Source organism: Geotrypetes seraphini, chromosome 10 (genome assembly GCF_902459505.1).
Source record: "Geotrypetes seraphini chromosome 10, aGeoSer1.1, whole genome shotgun sequence".
NCBI classification, from domain to species: domain Eukaryota; kingdom Metazoa; phylum Chordata; class Amphibia; order Gymnophiona; family Dermophiidae; genus Geotrypetes; species Geotrypetes seraphini.
In genome coordinates, this window is record NC_047093.1 from 23,657,731 (window position 1) to 23,664,456 (window position 6,726).

Below are 6,726 nucleotides of genomic sequence, written 5' to 3' on the forward strand. Positions count from 1 at the left end.
CGCATTCCAGTCGGGTTTTCAGGATTTCCCCCAATGAATATGCATGAGATCTATGCGCATGCACTGCTTTCAATGTATATTCATTGGAGAAATCCTGAAAACCCGACTGGATTGCGGCCCTCAAGGAGGGACTTTGAGATCCCTGCTCCAGATGGAGCTGGAGCTCGTCGGGGCTTTGCTGCCGGGTTTTGGAAAGTCCATCCAGGCCACTGGACATTCCTTTAAAAAGAGGACATGTCTGGTAATCCTAATTTCCTGGATGTCTGGTAACCCAAATTTGCTGCTGGTTTTTCGTCATTGGTTTAAACTGCATAATCCCTCCCACCCAGCAAGTTAGGCTGTGCTTGAATCTGTGCTTTTGGGGGGTTTGTTTTGTTTAATTCCAAAGGGCTTTAATGTAAACACCAGTAAGTTTAGATAGCTTGCCCTGCTTTGCAATGTGGAAAAGTTGGAGCTAAACCTCCTAACATGTTTTTAAACCTTCTTGAAATGACATTCAATTGTGTATATGTTGCTTCAGACGGTGACTTTTTATTCACTGGGCAGCTTAAGGATGGCTTCCGATTGTTGAGGTTTTCTTTTTTGCTGGCAATTTTTAGTTTGAACTATATGTACTGTATAATCAAATCCCTGTTGTTGGCTTCCAGTCATTATCCTTGTAAAACAACATCTTTTAATTTCATACATTTTTTTTTTCTCAGTTTTAAATAGCCGCTTGCAGGCCTGCCCAGCGTTTTCACATTCTTGCTGAAGTAAAACAGAACTTTGAAATTTCTTTCTCTGTTCTCGGGTTAGCCCTATTTACCCTATAAGAACTAGATGCACTAAACAGAGTCGGTAAGGTGGCATGGCTCCACTCGGAACAGAATTTTGGCCGATTTCAAAAGAACTATTGATGCACAAAAAAGTTTGCATGCAAATGATTTGATTGGAGGTTCATTATAATTCCTGTCTCTCCCGTCCATTCGATCGCTGTGAGAGCGACTATCCCACACACACACAATATCTGTCTCATTAAAAAAAAAAAAAAAAAAAGGACCCCGCCAATGATGGGCCTCCCCAACATACCCCGACGAACTTGCACTGGGGACTGATCCCCCTGCCCCAGAAAAAATCAGCAAGAGGGATGCTCACTCCTTCCTGCCATGCTGACCCCCCCATGAGAAAAAATAGCAGGATGGATGCCCACTCCTTCCTGTCAACAGAGCCCCCCCCCCAGGCACCCTCCGACCCATCATCTATCCTCCTCCCTTCCCCCAAAAGGCTCCTGTCATTGGATGCTACTCTGACCCCCACCCCCACCCCTACCCCAGAACCTCCCCATACCTTCGTAAGACATTGGGAGCAGGAGAGATGCTCCTTTCTGCTCCAAGAGACACGCCAGTCCAAAATGGTGGGCCTTCCACTCCCCGGTGCCTCATGTGATGCACGAGAGGGGCCTAAGGCCCTGACTGGCTCAGATGCCTAAGGCCCCTCCCAAGGGGAGGGACCTTAGGTGACTGAGCCAATCAGGGCCTTAGGCTCCTCCCTATGTATCCCAGGATACTTTAGTTCATCTTCTTATTTCATACACTTTTTTTTTTTTGACTTTTAAAAGCCGTTAGAAGGCATACCCAGCTTTGTGCTTTCACTTTCCTGCTGAAGTAAAACAGGACTTTGAGATTTCTTTCTGTGTTCTCGGGTTAGCCCTATTTACATTACATTACATTACAGATTTCTATTCCGCCATTACCTTTCGGTTCAAAGCGGATTACAAAAAGAGTTATGGAAGAAGGGTTACAACATTAGATCAGAGAAGGTTTCCAAGAGAGGGAAAAGTAGAATCTGGGGTTAGGGATGGGATGGTAAGAGGGGGGTTAAGCTTTATCATGATATTAAGCTTTATTAAGGGATTTCTTGAAGAGTATAGTTTTTATTTCCTTTCTGAACATCTTGTAGTCTGGGGTTGTTGTCAATAGGTTGGAGACTTGGTTGTCTATCTTCGCTGCCTGAGTGGCCAGTAGTCCGTTGTATAGTTTTTTCCGTTTTACTTCTTTGATTGGGGGGTAAGTGAAAGGGGGGGGTGTTTTTCTATGCCTGGTAGAGGTGGTTTGGATGAGGCGGTCGTTTAGGTAGGTTGGGCTGTCTCCATTTATAGTTTTAAATAGTATACAGTAGAATTTAAATTGTATTCTTTCCTGGATTGGAAGCCAATGAGAATTGATGAATGCCTCAGTAATGTGATCATGTTTTTTCAATGAATAGACGAGTCTCAGAGCTGTATTCTGAATTGTCTGTAGTTGTTTAATCATTATTGCAGGGCTGGGGAGGTAGAGGATGTTGCAATAGTCTAGGATACTTAGGATTAGAGATTGTACTAGGAGCTGAAATTGTGTTTTTTGGAAGAATTTTCAGACTTGTCTAAGGTTTCTTATAACTGCGAAAGATTTCTGTATTGTTATGTTAATTGGTGGTTGCATGGTGCAGCCTCAGTCAATAGTCATACCTAGAAGTTTTAGGTACCCTATGAGTACTCATTCATTGAATTTTGGAGACCACTTTGTATCCTAAATACTATCATGTTTTAAGCGGTGTAACCCCTGCCGCCCTGCAAGGTAGACTGTGTTTGAATCTCTGCTTTATAATGTGAAAATGTTTGAGCTGAACCTCTAAATTGGGTTTTACATGTTGCTTCAAGCTTTGGTTTTACTCACTGTACAGCTTAAGGATTGTTTCTGACTGCTCCCTTTAATTACCACATATTTGTAGCTTGAGTGGAATATATCTTTTTGGCAGGTAATGTTTAGTTTAAACAATATATATGCTGCTTATGGTAATTACTGTAACTCATTTGGTAGCTTTAGGACTAATTCTGATCCCCAAAGTTTGGTAATATTATTTTGCTTATTGGCCTGTAAGATTCTGAAAATTGATTTGGATCATGTCTCACATTCACTTTATTTCTCACTGACCCTTAGGTGTCACATCGTATCTTTTATTTCTCACATCATTTATCAACATTTCTTGAACTCTGTTCCTCTATAAATCACCGCTAAAGTATTTCACCTTTACTCTCTTTACCTCTGATAATGATGTCCATTAATGTTATGATATTATCGATTTTAGGTTGAATCAATTTTTTATTGTCAAACAACAAAAATCCAACCCACAAATGCCAACAATAAAGAACAGTAGAAAAATCCAAATACAAAGCAGCAGATCCAACCATCCCCACCCAAACCTTCCCAACCCCAAACCTCCCGATCCAAAAGCAAGGAAAAATCTTAGAGTAGTAGGCTTGGACTCTGAAAACCCACTGCCAAGAACTAGGAGCAAAACTCCAACACTGAAAAAAACCCCAAAAAACAAAAAACAACAAAACAAAGGAACAAAGGTACAAGGACTCCCACACACCCTGGCGCCCCAGCGAGAACAATAAAGAGAGCTCTGGCCATGGAGAGATTCACAAGGAATTATTATCGATTTTTTACTTCTCATGCCTTCTCTAAGTGTCATTTGTTTTAAATATTTTTATTAGGTTAAAGGGCGGGGGTGGGGCGGGGACGGGACATGGGCGGAACTGGGGAGGCCTAGGGGTGTGACCATGGGTCCGAATTTTCCTTCGGGAAAATCTGGTAACCCTTGGTACGAGGCATTTATAAGATTTGTAAAGCGAGTTGCAGAGTGACTATCTCTGACTGCTGTCCTGAAACATTTTGGCTAACTTCAATTTGAAACATAGGACCGCGTGTGAATTATAGGCTGCTTGATTTCATCTGCTTCATGAGGCCAGCGCAAGGGTATTAGCATCCCTGAGTGAATCCTTAGTCTCGTGACCTCCTCAATTAACTTCAGAACCTCTAGGCACTCCCCTGAGATTCTGATGAACCCAATCATGATCATTTCAATTTCATCCCTCCCAGAGCAATCTTGTGAAAATGCATAACTGAACATCAAATGTTTAAAAAAATAAGCTGTACTTTATTTATACATAATGAGAGCAAAGCTATTTACCTGGGTCAGTGGATTATTTGAAAATTCCTTGTGCATAGAAGGACCAACCGATAGGCTTCAGAGTTTGTGTAGCTGTCAAAACTATTACAGTGGTACCTCGACGAGCAAAACATTCGCAAACTTGGTGCCTCGTAAACCGAGCTTGCCTCACTGTACGAGCGCCCCCCCCCCCCGCTCGCATTGCCCCCCCTCCACTGCGATCCTACTTCCCCCCCCCCGAGCAATCAATGACACCCTTTACCCGACTTGGCACCAGTGCCGGTGCCCGAAGATCCTCCCTCTTCTGGTGCGGCCTGGGCTGGGCGGTGCGTTGGAGATCCTCCTTCTTCTGGGCTGGGCTGGGCTGGGCTGGACTGGCTTTGAGCATTTGTGCATGCTCAAAGCCTTCTGGTCTCGCTCTCAATCTCGTAGAGAGCGAGACCAGAAGGCTTTGAGCATGCGCAAATGCTCAAAGCCAGTCCAGCCCAGCCCAGAAGAAGGAGGATCTCCGACGCACCGCCCAGCCGCGCCAGAAGAGGGAGGATCTTCGGGCACCAGCACTGGTGCCAAGTCGGGTAAAGGGTGTCATTGACTGCTCGGGAGGGGGGAAAGTAGGATCGCGGTGGAGGGGGGCAACGCGAGCGGGGAGGGGGGGGGGATGCCGGTTTCGGGGGGGGGAAGCTGGATCGTGGGGAGGGGTTTGGAACAGCGTCGGATTCCTCAAGGGGGGGGGGGAGAATGGAGCAGCGCCGGTAGCCTCGTGGAGGGGGGGAGGGGAGGAGGTGGAACCAATCAAAGCAGTTTCCCTTACTTCCTATGGGGAAACTTGCTTTGATATACGAGCAATTTGGTTTACGAGCATGCTCCTGGAACGAATTATGCTCGTCAACCAAGGTTCCACTGTATTTTACTTTGATTCTGTTTTGTGCCAACACCTCAAAGAAGGTTGTCCTAGGCCACTGCCTAGTTTTGGCGGTCCTGAGCAGCTTTTACAAAGCTGTGGTAGAGCTTTCTACCGTGGGTCAGCGAAGTAATTGCTCCGACGCTCGTAGGAATTCTGTGAGCGTCAGAGTATTTACTTCAATGACCTGCAGTAGAAACCTCTACCTTTGTAAAAGATAGTGTTAAATATTGCGCAGAATGCAATATTGTGAGAAAAAAGAGCAATACAGGAAGTTCAGAGAATGAGCCAGTCAAGGCCAGTCAAGAGTTTTTGTGTAACAGAGAAACACTCTTCAGACCCCCCTCGTGAAGTAGTTCACATATATTTAAAAAGAAAGAACCGAGAAGAAATGTAATTATTTTAGGTACAATTTTCAGACAGTGCAGTGATTAGAAAAAATTAAATTCTTTTATATCACCTCATACATTTGGGGGGGATCATCGGAAACCCTTGCAGTAATCCTTCCTTGTTTTGTACAGAAAGACTGCTTATGAATCGTCATCGATCCTTTTGATGGTATAAATTATACATTTTTTTCTTTCTTGTATTAAGACTTTATCATAATTTAAAGCACTTATCTTTTTAGTTAGATCACTGTCAGCTGTTAGATCGCCCATCTAACTAAAAAGATAAGCAGTAAATTCTATAAACGGCGTTCCGATTTTAGGCAATCGGGATGCGCATGTTTGAATCGTTGGCCAGCCTCTTATTTTAGATTCGTAAACCACCTGGGCCTATCCATTGATAGGTGGGATAACAAAATTTTTAAGAAACTTGGAAACTTGCAATATCCAAATTTTGCGTGCTGATGCCAAAAATAGGTTCAGCACTGAATATCCAGAGTAATCTCTTCCCATAGTGGTCAATAATGTAACAATCACAGACTACTAAGGGCTGGATATTGGCTCCATACTGTAAGTAAGCTTAAGCATTAGATGAAAGTTACTGTGGTCAGCATGTCGACATATAGTCTGAACTATACTCTTTCCAGTTCCAAATGGCTTCTAGAGCTGATAAATTCAGCAAAGAGGCTCAAGCAAGTGGCTAAAGCCATGGATGGCACAGAATTAGAATTAAAATGCACATTGATATTGCATGGCTCTTAATTTGTGCAACCTGTTTCCTTTAGTATATGCGGAAATCCATGCAGAACATACACCTTGAATGGAGAAACACTAGCTAGGACTTCAGAGGAACGGGACTTGGGAGTAATCATCAGTGCAGACATGAAGGCTGCCAAACAAGTAGAGAAGGCCTCATCCAAGGCAAGGCAAATGATGGCATGTATCAAGAGAAGCTTCGTCAGCCGCAAACCTGAAGTCAAAATGCCACTCTACAGAACCATGGTGAGACCTCATCTGGAATACTGTGTGCAATTCTGGAGGCCACATTACCGGAAAGATGTGCTTCGAGCTGAGTCGGTCCAGCGGATGGCCACTAGGATGGTCTCCGAACTCAAGGGTCTCTCATACGAAGAAAGACTGGGCAAATTGCAGCTCTACACTCTAGAGGAGCGCAGGGAAAGGGGTGACATGATTGAGACATTTAAGTACGTCACAGTTCGTGCCGAGGTGGAAAACGACATATTCTTTCCCAAGGGACCCTCGGTCACAAGGGGGCACCCGCTCAAACTCAGAGGAGGGAAATTTAGGGGTGACACCAGGAAGTATTTCTTCACAGAAAGGGTGGTGGATCACTGGAACAAACTTCTGGTGCAGGTGATCAAGGCCACCAGCGTGCTCGATTTTAAGAATAAATGGGACATCCACATGGGATCCCTACGAGAGTCAAGTTAAGGAACTAGGTCACTA

At 44.2% G+C, this 6,726-nt stretch overlaps 1 long non-coding RNA gene across 1 annotated transcript in view; it reads right to left on the minus strand.

Moving 5' to 3' along the window:
- LOC117367484 overlaps positions 1-4,138 on the minus strand; it is a 101,412-nt gene extending 97,274 nt beyond the window's left edge. Inside the window, exon 1 of the long non-coding RNA XR_004540773.1 lies at positions 3,994-4,138. This is a non-coding gene — a long non-coding RNA (uncharacterized LOC117367484). The remainder of the gene's footprint in view (positions 1-3,993) is intronic.
- Positions 4,139-6,726: the final 2,588 nt, after the last annotated feature.